Source organism: Chiloscyllium plagiosum, unplaced genomic scaffold (genome assembly GCF_037043375.1).
Source record: "Chiloscyllium plagiosum isolate Xiang-an unplaced genomic scaffold, Cpla_swu_hap1 HiC_scaffold_27, whole genome shotgun sequence".
NCBI lineage: Eukaryota > Metazoa > Chordata > Chondrichthyes > Orectolobiformes > Hemiscylliidae > Chiloscyllium > Chiloscyllium plagiosum.
The window spans coordinates 73,121,153-73,138,060 of record NW_028270165.1 but is presented as its reverse complement, the minus strand read 5'-3'; the positions used below and the strand labels follow the sequence as shown (position 1 = coordinate 73,138,060).

Here is a 16,908-nt window from a genome sequence, read left to right as displayed (position 1 = left end):
CACCCACACTCCCACACTCCCTCACACACTCACACACTCACACACACCCCCACCCATACCCACACCCCCACCCCCACTCACACTCACACACACACACATACACTCCACACACACACTCACACACACACATACACCACACCCTCACCCACACACTCACCCCACCAACACACCAAACCCACCCACACACCTTCACCCACACTCACACACACACTCACAGCCATATACACCCTCACCCACACACACCCTCACACACACACCCTCACTCACACATACACCACACCCACACACTCTCACCCACACTCACACACACACACTCACACCCATATACACCCTCACCCACACACACCCTCACCCACACACATACCCTCACACACACCACACCCACACAAACCCTCACCCACACACACACCACACACACACATACACCACACACACACTCACACCCATATACACCCTCACCCACACACACCCTCACCCACACACACACCCTCACACACACCACACCCACACAAACACTCACCCACACACACACACCACACCCACACATACACCACACCCACACACACACTCACACCCATATACACCCTCACCCATATACACCCTCACACACACACCACACCCACAAACCCTCACCCACACACACACCACACCCACACATATACCACACCCACACACACACTCACACCCATATACACCCTCACCCACACACCACACCCACACAACACACCCTCACCCACACCCACCCTCACAAACACCCTCACCCACACACACCTTCACCGACACACACACACCACACCCACACACGCACACACTCACACACTCCATTCACACACTCATACACTCCATCACACACACACTCACACGCTCCCACACTAACTCACACTCACACACACACTCTCACACACACACACACTCACCATACCCACATACACACCCTCACACACACACCACACACCACACACACCCTCACCCACACTCACATACACACACCCACATACACACTGTCACACTCACACTCACTCACACACACACTCACACACGCACATTCACACTCACTCACACATACACTCACACACACACTCACACTCCACACACTCCCATTCCACACACTCCCTCACCCCCACACACACCCTCACTCACACACACTCACACTCCACACACTCTCACTCCACACACTCTCACTCCACACACTCTCACTCCACACACTCTCACTCCACACACTCACACTCCACACACTCACACCCTCACCCACACACCACACCCACACACACGCCATACCCACACACACACACACGCGCCATACCCACACACTCTCACACACACACACCACACCCACACACCCTCACACACACACACACACGCCATACCCACACACACACACCACACCCACACACCCTCACACACACATACACCACACCCACACCCACACACCTTCACACACACCACACCCACACACACACACGCCATACCCACACACTCTCACACACACACACCACACCCACACACCCTCACACACACCCACACACCCTCACTCACACACACCACACCCACACACACCACACACACACCCTCACTCACACACACCACACCCACACACCCTCACACACACATACACCACACCCACACCCACACCCACACACCTTCACACACACCACACCCACACACACACACACCACACCCACACACCCTCACACACACATACACCACACCCTCACCCACACCCACACACCTTCACACACACCACACCCACACACACACACGCCATACCCACACACTCTCACACACACACACCACACCCACACACCCTCACACACACCCACACACCCTCACTCACACACACCACACCCACACACACCACACACACACCCTCACTCACACACACCACACCCACACACACCACACACACACCCTCACTCACACACACCACACCCACACACATCCTCACCCACACACACACCACACCCACACACACCCTCACCCAGACACACACTCCACCCACACACACCCCTCACCCATATACAACCTCACCCACACAAACCCTCACCCACACACACACACTCCGCCCACACACACACTCCGCCCACACACACTCACACACGACTCACACACACCTCACACTTACACATCCACACACACACACACTCATACACTCCACACACACACACTCACACACACACTCTCACACATGCACTCACACACTCTCACACATCCACACACACTCACACTCACACACTCATACACTCACTCACACTCACTCTCCCCACACACTCTCTCACACACTCACACACACATCCACACACACACACACTCACCATACCCACACACACTCCCACACACACACACCCCCACCCACACACACACACCCTCACCCACACACACACCCACATACACACTCTCACATCCACACTCGCACACACCCACACTCACACACACCCTCACCCACACCCACACACACTCTCACGCTCACACACACACCCTCACCCACACACACACCACACACACACACGCACACACACAGTCACACTCACTCACACACACACACATACTCTCACATTCACACTCACTCACACATACACTCACACCCCCACCCACACCCACACTCCCACACTCCCACACTCCCACACTCCCACACACACTCACACACTCACACACACACACACACACACACACACACACACTCACACACACCACACACCCCCACCCACACCCACACCTCCACCCCCACTCACACACATACACTCCACACACACACACACTGACACACACACATACACCACACCCTCACCCACACAGTCACACCTTCACACACACACACACACACAACACCCACCCACACACCACACCCACCCACACACACCCTCACCCACACACCCTCACCCACACTCACACACACACACTCACAGCCATATACACCCTCACCCACACACACCCTCACACACACACCCTCACTCACACATACACCACACCCACACACTCTCACCCACACTCACACACACACACTCACACCCACATACACCCTCACCCACACACACCCCCTCACACACACACCCCCTCACACACACCACACCCACACAAACCCTCACCCACACCCACACACACTCACACCCATATACACCCTCACCCACACACACCCTCACCCACACAACACCCACACAACACACCCTCACCCACACCCACCCTCACAAACACCCTCACCCACACACACCTTCACCCACACACACACCACACCCATACTCACACACACACTCACACCCATATACACCCTCATGCACACACACCCTCACACACCACACACTCACATAATCTCACACGCACACACCCACACCACACCCAAACTCACACACACACTCACACACATATACACCCTCACCCACATACACCCTCACGCACACACACACCACACACGCACACACACCACACACGCACACACACACACTCACAATCTCACACGCACACACCCACACCACACCCAAACTCACACACACACACACACTCACATACTCACACACCCACACGGACACACATATACACACACACACCCACTCACACCCACACACACACACCCTCACTCTCACACACCCTCACTCACACACACACACCCTCACTCTCACACACACCCTCACTCACACACACACACCCTCACTCTCTCACATACACCATCACTCACTCACACACACACCCTCACTCTCATACCCCCTCACACACACACGCCATCACTCTCACACAGACCCCCTCACTCACACGCACCCCCTCACTCACATGCACCCCCTCACTCCCACACACTCCCCACACTCTCACACTCCTTTACTCACACTCATACCCTCTCACTCTCACACCCCCTCATTCTCACACCCCCTCACTCACACACGCACCCCCTCACTCACACGCACCCCTACACTCTCACACCCCTTTACTCACACTCATACCCTCTCACTCTCACACACACACACCCTCACTCACACACACCCTCACTCACACACACCCTCACTCACACACACCCTCACTCACACACCCCCTCACTCTCACACCCCCTCACTCTCACACCCCCTCACTCTCACACCCCCTCACTCTCACACACACACCCTCACTCTCACACACACACCCTCACTCTCACACACACTCCCTCACTCTCACACACACTCCCTCACTCTCACACACTCCCCCTCACTCTCACACACTCCCCCTCACTCTCACACACTCCCCCTCACTCTCACACACACACCCTCACTCTCACACACACACCCTCACTCTCACACACACACCCTCACTCTCACACACTCCCCCTCACTCTCACACACTCCCCCTCACTCTCACACACTCCCCCTCACTCTCACACACACACACCCTCACTCACACACACACACACCCTCACTCTCACACACACACACACACCTTCACTCACACACACACACACACACACACCCTCACACACACACCCTCACACACACACACATCCTCACACACACACCCTCACTCACACACACACACCCTCACTCACACACACACCCTCACTCACACACACACCCTCACACACACACACACACCCTCACTCTCATACCCCCTCACTCTCACACACACACCCTCACTCTCACACAAACACCCTCACTCTCACACACACACACCCTCACTGTCATACCCCCTCACTCACACACACACCCTCACTCTCACACACACCCTCACTCTCACACCCCCTCACACGCACCGCCTCACTCTCACACATACCCTCACTCTCTCACATACACCCTCACTCACTCACACACACACCCTCACTCACTCACACACACTCCCTCACTCTCACACACACACTCCCTCACTCTCACACACACACTCCCTCACTCTCACACACACAATCCCTCACTCTCACACACACACTCCCTCACTCTCACACACACACGCCATCACTCTCACACACTCCCCCTCACTCTCACACACTCCCCCTCACTCTCACACCCCCTCACTCACACACACACTCCCTCACTCACACACCCCCTCACTCACACACCCCCTCACTCTCACACACACTCCCTCACTCTCACACCCCCTCACTCTCACACCCCCTCACTCTCACACCCCCTCACTCTCACACACACACCCTCACTCACACACACACACCCTCACTCACACACACACCCTCACTCTCACACACACACACCCTCACTCTCACTCACACACACCCTCACTCTCACTCACACCCCCTCACTCACACTCACACCCCCTCACTCACACACACCCTCACTCTCACACACACCCTCACTCTCTCACATACACCATCACTCACACACACACACACCCTCACTGTCATACCCCCTCACACACACACACACACCCTCACTCACACACAGACACACACACCCTCACACACACACCCTCACACACACACACACCCTCACACACACACACACCCTCACTCACACACACACCCTCACTCACACACACACCCTCACTCACACACCCTCACTCACACACCCTCACTCACACACCCTCACTCACACACCCTCACTCACACACCCTCACAGACACACACACCCTCACACACACACACACCCTCACTCTCACACACACCCTCACTCTCACACACACCGTCACACACACACACACACCCTCACTCACACACACCCTCACTCTCACACACACCCTCACTCTCACACACACACACCCTCACTGTCATACCCCCTCACACACACACACACACACCCTCACTCACACACACACCCTCACACACACACACACCCTCACACACACACCCTCACACACACACCCTCACACACACACCCTCACACACACACACCCTCACACACACACACACCCTCACTCTCACACACACCTTCACTCACACACACACACACCTTCACTCACACACACCCTCACACACACACCCTCACACACACACCCTCACAGACACACACACCCTCACACACACACACACCCTCACTCTCACACACACCCTCACTCTCACACACACCCTCACACACACCCCCTCACTCACACACACCCTCACTCTCACACACACCCTCACTCTCTCACATACACCATCACTCACACACACACACACCCTCACTGTCATACCCCCTCACACACACACACACACCCTCACTCACACACACACCCTCACTCACACACACACCCTCACTCACACACCCTCACTCACACACACACACACACCCTCACTCACACACACACCCTCACTCACACACACACCCTCACACACACACCCTCACTCACACACACACACACACCCTCACACACACACCCTCACACACACACACACCCTCACACACACACACACCCTCACACACACACACACCCTCACACATACACACACCCTCACTCTCACACACACCTTCACTCACACACACACACACCTTCACTCACACACACCCTCACACACACACCCTCACACACACACCCTCACACACACACACACCCTCACACACACACACACCCTCACACACACACACACCCTCACACACACACACCCACACACACACACCCTCACACACACACCCTCACACACACACACACCCTCACACACACACACACCCTCACTCACACACACACCCTCACTCTCATACCCCCTCACTCTCACACACACACCCTCACTCTCACACAAACACCCTCACTCTCACACACACACACCCTCACTGTCATACCCCCTCACTCTCACACACACCGCCTCACTCTCACACATACCCTCACTCTCTCACATATACCCTCACTCACTCACACACACACCCTCACTCACTCACACACACACCCTCTCTCTCACACACACACTCCCTCACTCTCACACACACACTCCCTCACTCTCACACACACACGCCATCACTCTCACACACACACCCTCACTCACACACACACGCCCTCACTCACACACACACGCCCTCACTCTCACACACACACGCCATCACTCTCTCACACACACACTCCCTCACTCTCACACACACACGCCATCACTCTCACACACACACTCCCTCACTCTCACACACACACGCCATCACTCTCACACACACATGCCATCACTCTCTCACACACACCCTCACTCACACACACACGCCATCACTCTCACACACACACGCCATCACTCTCACACACACACCCTCACTCACACACACACGCCATCACTCTCACTCACACACCCTCACTCACACACACCCCCTCACTCTCACCCCCTCACTCACACGCACCCCCTCACTCCCACACACTCCCCACACTCTCACACCCCTTTACTCACACTCATACCCTCTCACTCTCACAACCCCTCATTCTCACACCCCCTCACTCTCACTCTCACACCCCCTCACTCTCACACCCCCTCACTCTCACACCCCCTCACTCTCACACACACACCCTCACTCTCACACACACACCCTCACTCTCACACGCACACACACCCTCACTCTCACACACTCCCCCTCACTCTCACACACACACCCTCACTCACACACACACACACACCCTCACTCACACACACACACCCACACTCACACACACACCCTCACTCACACACACACCCTCACTCACACACACACCCTCACTCTCACACACACACACCCTCACTCTCACACACACACACCCTCACTCTCTCTCACACCCCCTCACTCACACTCACACCCCCTCACTCACACTCACACCCCCTCACTCTCACACACCCCCTCACTCTCACACACACCCTCACTCTCACACACACCCTCACTCTCACACACACCCTCACTCTCACACATACACCATCACTCACACACACACACCCTCACTGTCATACCCCCTCACACACACACACACACCCTCACTCACACACACACACACCCTCACACACACACCCTCACTCACACACACACCCTCACACACACACCCTCACACACACACCCTCACACACACACCCTCACACACACACCCTCACTCACACACACACACACACACCCTCACACACACCCTCACACACACACACCCTCACTCACACACACACACCCTCACTCTCATACCCCCTCACTCTCACACACACACCCTCACTCTCACACGCACACCCACCCTCACTCTCACACAAACACCCTCACTCTCACACACTCCCCCTCACTCTCACACACACACCCTCACTCACACACACCCACCCTCACTCTCACACACCCACCCTCACTCTCACACACCCACCCTCACTCTCACACACACACCCTCACTCACACACACCCACCCTCACTCTCACACACTCCCCCTCACTCACACACACCCACCCTCATTCTCACACACACCCACCCTCACTCTCACACACACACCCTCACTCTCACACACTCCCCCTCACTCTCACACACACACACCCTCACTCTCACACACACTCCCCCTCACTCTCACACACACTCCCCCTCACTCTCACACACACACGCCATCACTCTCACACACACACCCTCACTCACACACACACGCCATCACTCTCACTCACACACCCTCACTCACACACACCCCCTCACTCTCACCCCCTCACTCACACGCACCCCCTCACTCCCACACACTCCCCACACTCTCACACCCCTTTACTCACACTCATACCCTCTCACTCTCACAACCCCTCATTCTCACACCCCCTCACTCTCACTCTCACACCCCCTCACTCTCACACCCCCTCACTCTCACACCCCCTCACTCTCACACACACACCCTCACTCTCACACACACACCCTCACTCTCACACGCACACACACCCTCACTCTCACACACTCCCCCTCACTCTCACACACACACACCCTCACTCACACACACACACACCCTCACTCACACACACACACCCACACTCACACACACACCCTCACTCACACACACACCCTCACTCACACACACACCCTCACTCTCACACACACCCTCACTCTCACACACACACACCCTCACTCTCACACACACACACCCTCACTCTCTCTCACACCCCCTCACTCACACTCACACCCCCTCACTCACACTCACACCCCCTCACTCTCACACACCCCCTCACTCTCACACACACCCTCACTCTCACACACACCCTCACTCTCACACACACCCTCACTCTCACACATACACCATCACTCACACACACACACCCTCACTGTCATACCCCCTCACACACACACACACACCCTCACTCACACACACACACACCCTCACACACACACCCTCACTCACACACACACCCTCACACACACACCCTCACACACACACCCTCACACACACACCCTCACACACACACCCTCACTCACACACACACACACACACCCTCACACACACCCTCACACACACACACCCTCACTCACACACACACACCCTCACTCTCATACCCCCTCACTCTCACACACACACCCTCACTCTCACACGCACACCCACCCTCACTCTCACACAAACACCCTCACTCTCACACACTCCCCCTCACTCTCACACACACACCCTCACTCACACACACCCACCCTCACTCTCACACACCCACCCTCACTCTCACACACCCACCCTCACTCTCACACACACACCCTCACTCACACACACCCACCCTCACTCTCACACACTCCCCCTCACTCACACACACCCACCCTCATTCTCACACACACCCACCCTCACTCTCACACACACACCCTCACTCTCACACACTCCCCCTCACTCTCACACACACACACCCTCACTCTCACACACACTCCCCCTCACTCTCACACACACTCCCCCTCACTCTCACACACACACCACCTCACTCTCACACAAACACCACCTCACTCTCACACACACACCACCTCACTCTCACACTCCCTCACTCACACACACACCCTCACACACACACACACACCCTCACACACACACACACCCTCACTCTCACACACACCCTCACTCTCACACACACCCTCACTCTCACACACACCCTCACTCTCACACACATCCTCACTCTCACACACACCCTCACTCACACACACACCCTCACTCACACACACACACCCTCACTCTCATACCCCCTCACTCTCACACACACACCCTCACTCTCACACGCACACCCACCCTCACTCTCACACAAACACCCTCACTCTCACACACTCCCCCTCACTCTCACACACTCCCCCTCACTCTCACACACACACCCTCACTCACACACACCCACCCTCACTCACACACACCCACCCTCACTCACACACACCCACCCTCACTCACACACACTCCCCCTCACTCACACACACCCACCCTCATTCTCACACACACCCACCCTCACTCTCACACACACACCCTCACTCTCACACACTCCCCCTCACTCTCACACACACACACCCTAACTCTCACACACACTCCCCCTCACTCTCACACACACTCCCCCTCACTCTCACACACACACCACCTCACTCTCACACACACACCACCTCACTCTCACACTCCCTCACTCACACACACCCTCACTCACACTCTCACACCCCCTCATACTCACACCCCCTCACTCTCACACGCAACCCCTCACTCACACGCACCCCCTCACTCACACACCCCTTTACTCACACTCATACCCTCTCACTCTCACACACACACACCCTCACTCACACACCCCCTCACTCTCACACACACTCCCTCACTCTCACACACACTCCCTCACTCTCACACACACTCCCTCACACCCTCACTCACACACACACACACCCTCACTCACACACACACACCCTCACTCACACACACACACCCTCACTCTCACACACACACACCCTCACTCTCTCTCACACCCCCTCACTCACACACACCCTCACTCACACACACCCTCACTCTCACACACACACACCTCACTCTCACACACACACACCCTCACTCTCACACACACACACACACCTTCACTCACACACACACACACCCTCACTCACACACACACACACACCCTCACTCACACACACACACACCCTCACTCTCACTCACACACCCCCTCACTCTCACACCCCCTCACTCTCACACACACTCCCTCACTCTCACACACACTCCCTCACTCTCACACACACTCCCTCACACCCTCACTCACACACACACACACCCTCACTCACACACACACACCCTCACTCACACACACACACCCTCACTCACACACACACACCCTCACTCTCACACACACACACCCTCACTCTCTCTCACACCCCCTCACTCACACACACCCTCACTCACACACACCCTCACTCTCACACACACACACCTCACTCTCACACACACACACCTCACTCTCACACACACACACCCTCACTCTCACACACACACACACACCTTCACTCACACACACACACACCCTCACTCACACACACACACACCCTCACTCACACACACACACACCCTCACTCTCACACACACACACCCTCACTCTCTCACACACACCCTCACTCACACACACCCTCACTCACACACACCCTCACTCACACACACCCTCACTCACACACACCCTCACTCTCACACACACCCTCACTCTCACACACACCCTCACTCACACACACACCCTCACACACACCCTCACTTACACACACCCTCACTCACACGCACCCCCTCTCACACGCACCCCCTCTCACACGCACCCCCTCACTCCCACACACTCCCCCACACTCACACACCCCTTTACTCACACTCCTACCCTCTCACTCTCACACACACACCCCCTCACACACACACCCCTTCACTCTCACACCCCTTCACTCTCACACACAGACCCTCGCTCTCACACCCCCTCACTCACACACACACACCCACACACCCTCACACACACCCCCTCACACACACACACACCGCCTCACTCACACACACGCCCCCCACTCACACACACGCCCCCCACTCTCACACACACACACACACACTCTCACTCACATACACACACACCCTCACATACACACACACCCTCACTCACACACACACCCTCACTCTCTCACTCCCCCTCACTCTCTCACTGCCCCTCACTCTCTCACTGCCCCTCACTCTCACACACACACACCCTCACTCACACACACACACACTCACCCACACACCCTCACCCTCACACACACACCCTCACCCTCACACCACCTCACTCTCACACCCCCTCACACACACGCCCCCCCACTCACACACACACCCTCACTCACACGTGTCCCCCCTCACTCACACGCACACACACCCCCACTCACACACACACACACACACACCCCACTCACACACACACACCCTCACTCACACACACACCCCCTCACTCACACACACACCCCCTCACTCTCACACACACCCCACTCACACACACACACCCTCACTCACACACACACACCCTCACTCACACACACACACCCTCACCCTCACACCACCTCACTCTCACACCCCCTCACACACACGCCCCCCCACTCACACACACACCCTCACTCACACGTGTCCCCCCTCACTCACACGCACACACCCCCACTCACACACACACACACACACACACACACCCCACTCACACACACACACCCTCACTCACACACACACCCCCTCACTCACACACACACACCCTCACTCACACACACACCCCCTCACTCACACACACACCCCCTCACTCACACACACACCCTCACTCACACACACACACCCCACTCACACACACACACCCCACTCACACACACACACCCTCACTCACACACACACACCCTCACTCACACACACACACCCTCTCTCACACGCACCCCCTCTCACACGCACCCCCTCACTCCCACACACTCCCCCACACTCACACACCCCTTTACTCACACTCCTACCCTCTCACTCTCACACACACACCCCCTCACACACACACCCCGTCACTCTCACACCCCTTCACTCTCACACACACACCCTCGCTCTCACACCCCCTCACTCACACACACACACCCACACACCCTCACACACACCCCCTCACACACACACACCGCCTCACTCACACACACGCCCCCCACTCACACACACGCCCCCCACTCACACACACACACACACTCTCACTCACATACACACACACCCTCACATACACACACACCCTCACTCTCTCACTCCCCCTCACTCTCTCACTGCCCCTCACTTTCTCACTGCCCCTCACTCTCACACACACACACCCTCACTCACACACACACACACTCACCCACACACCCTCACCCTCACACACACACCCTCACCCTCACACCACCTCACTCTCACACCCCCTCACACACACGCCCCCCCACTCACACACACACCCTCACTCACACGGGTCCCCCCTCACTCACACGCACACACACCCCCACTCACACACACACACACACACACACACCCCACTCACACACACACACCCCACTCACACACACACACCCTCACTCACACACACACACCCTCACTCACACACACACCCCCTCACTCTCACACACACCCTCACTCACACACACCCCCTCACTCACACACACACACACACACACACCCTCACTCACACACACACCCCCTCACTCTCACACACACCCTCACTCACACACACCCCCTCACTCACACACACACACACACACACACCCCACTCACACACGCACACCCTTACTCACACACACACCCTCACTCACACACACACAACCTCACTCACACACACACAACCTCACTCACACACACACACACAACCTCACTCACACATACACAGACACACACAGAGAAACACACTCACAGACACATACACAGACACACACAGAGGCACACATTGACACAGACACACACTGACACAGACAGACACTCACATACACAGACACACACACATCCTCACACACAGACACAAACACAGAGACACACACCCACATAGACACACACTCACATACACAGACACATACGCAGAGACACACACTGACACACACACTCACATACACAGACACATACGCAGAGACACACACTGACACAGACACACACTCACATACACAGACACACACGCAGAGACACACGCTGACACAGACACACACTCACATACACAGACACACACGCAGAAACACACGCTGATACAGACACACACTCACATACACAGACACATACGCAGAGACACACACTGACACAGACACACACTCACATACACAGACACACACGCAGAGACACACACTGACACAGACACACACTCACATACACAGACACAAACAGAGACACACGCTGACACAGACACACTCACATACACAGACACACACTGACACAGACACACACTCACTTCCACAGACAAACACACACAGGGATACACACACACTCAGACATACACAGAGACACACACTGACACAGACACACACTCACATACACAGACACACACGCAGAGAAACACAAACAGAGACACACCCTGACACAGACACACACTCACATACACAGACACAGACACACGCGCACAGACACACCCTGACACAGACACACACTCACATACACAGACACAAACGCACAGACATACCCTGACACTGACACACACTCACATACACAGACACAGACACACGCGCACAGACACACCCTGACACAGACACACACTCACATACACAGACACACACGCACAGACATACCCTGACACTGACACACACTCACATACACAGACACAGACACACGCGCACAGACACACCCTGACACAGACACACACTCACAGACATACCCTACACTGACACACACTCACATACACAGACACACACACAGGGACACACACTGACACAGATACACTTTCACCTCCACAAACACACACAGGGACACACATAGGGACACACACACTCACATACACAGACACACACACAGACACACTGACACAGACACACTCACATACACAGACATACACACAGAGACACACCCTGACACAGACACACACTCACATACACATACACAGACACACACATACACATACACAGAGACACACTCACATACACAGACATACACACAGAGACACACCCTGACACAGACACATACTCACATACACATACACAGACACACACATACACACACACACAGACACACTCACATACACAGACATACACACAGAGACACACCCTGACACAGACACACACTCACATACACATACACAGACACACACATACACACACACAGACATACACTCACATACACAGACATACACACAAAGACACACACTGACACAGACACACACACATACACAGACACACAGAGACACACACTGACACAGACATACTCACATACACAGACACACACACAGAGACACACCCTGACAGAGACACACACTCACATACACATACATAGACACACACATACACACACAGACACACTCACATACACAGACACACCCTCACATACACACACACACACAGACACAGACACAAACCCACATACACAGGCACACACACAGAGAAACACACTGACCCAGACACACACACACATACACAGACACACACTGACACAGACACACACTCACATACACAGGCACACACAGAGACACACGCTGACACAGACACACACTCACATACACAGGCACACACAGAGAAACACACTGACACAGACACACACACACATACACAGACACACAGAGACACACACTGACACAGACACACACTCACATACACAGGCACACACAGAGACACATATACACAGACACACACTGACACAGACACACACTGACACAGACACACACTCACACTCACATACACAGGCACACACAGAGACACATATACACAGACACACACTGACACAGACACACACTGACACAGACTCACACTCACAGACACACACAGACACACACTGACACAGACACACACTCTCATACACAGACACACACAGAGACACACTGACACAGACACACACTGACACAGACACACACTGACACAGACTCACACTCACAGACACACACAGACACACACTGACACAGACACACACTCTCATACACAGACACACACAGAGACACACTGACACAGACTCACACTCACAGACACACACAGACACACACTGACACAGACACACACTCTCATACACAGACACACACAGAGACACACTGACACAGACACACACTGACACAGACACACATTCACACAGACACACATTCACACAGACACACATTCACACAGACACACACTCCCTCCCGCTGACAGACAGACAGACAGATAGACTCAAGGATTGTGAAGGTTAACCGTAGAGGACAGGACCAGCCGATACATCAGTGAACGATCTCCCGGAGGCAGGAGGGCAACGGAGAGATGCAGCTGAGCCCGGGGAATCTCAAACACACATCGGGCTGAGGATCTGGCTAACGGGGGGGAGGGGGAGACGGGGGTGGAGGGGGTAACAATAACTCAGTAAAGGGGCAACTGATGTGTCTCACTCACCCCTGCCCAGCGCTCTAGCATCTCGAGAGAGAGAGAGAGAGAGAGGACAGTGTGACGGGGAGAGACGGGGGGATGTGTGGTGAGTCCGAGGGTCCACTCCAGGGGGTCAAAGACAAGAGAGGACAGGTCTGCTCCTGGACAGGTCTCAACGCTGTGCTTTTCTCTCTTCCTCGGTCGCTCTCACACACTCTCTCTCTCTCTCTCTCTGGGCGGCTTTAATACAACCTCTCGCTGCCAAGTCCCTGCCCTCACTGCCACCCCCCCCCCTCCATATCCCTGTAACGCTCCTGATTGGCTCCTCCACAACCACTTCCCCCATTGGCTGGTCGCCTCCCAATTCCGTTCCCACTCGAGAAGATCTGGGGTTGGGGAGAGGGATGGGTGGCTGTGAGACATTCGGCCCTTCAGAGAGTGTCCCAAACCCCTAACCCTGCATTGCCCCATTGGCCAATCCACCCTAACCTGCACATCCCTGGGCACTATGGGTAATTTAGCACGGCCAATCCACCCTAACCTGCACATCCCTGGGCACTATGGGTAATTTAGGTTGGCCAATCCCCCCTAACCTGCACATCCCTGGGCACTATGGGTAATTTAGCACGGCCAATCCACCCTAACCTGCACATGCCCGGGTACTATGGGTAATTTAGGACGGTCAACCCACCCTAACCTGCAC

The 16,908-nt window shown here is 55.2% G+C and overlaps 1 protein-coding gene across 1 annotated transcript in view; it reads right to left on the bottom strand.

Moving 5' to 3' along the window:
- LOC122548076 (protein NDRG2-like) overlaps positions 1-16,383 on the bottom strand; it is an 81,230-nt gene extending 64,847 nt beyond the window's left edge. Inside the window, 1 exon segment of the mRNA XM_087975681.1 lies at positions 16,233-16,383. The gene's annotated coding sequence lies outside the window, so the exon portion shown is untranslated.
- Between the last annotated feature and the right edge of the window lie 525 nt (positions 16,384-16,908).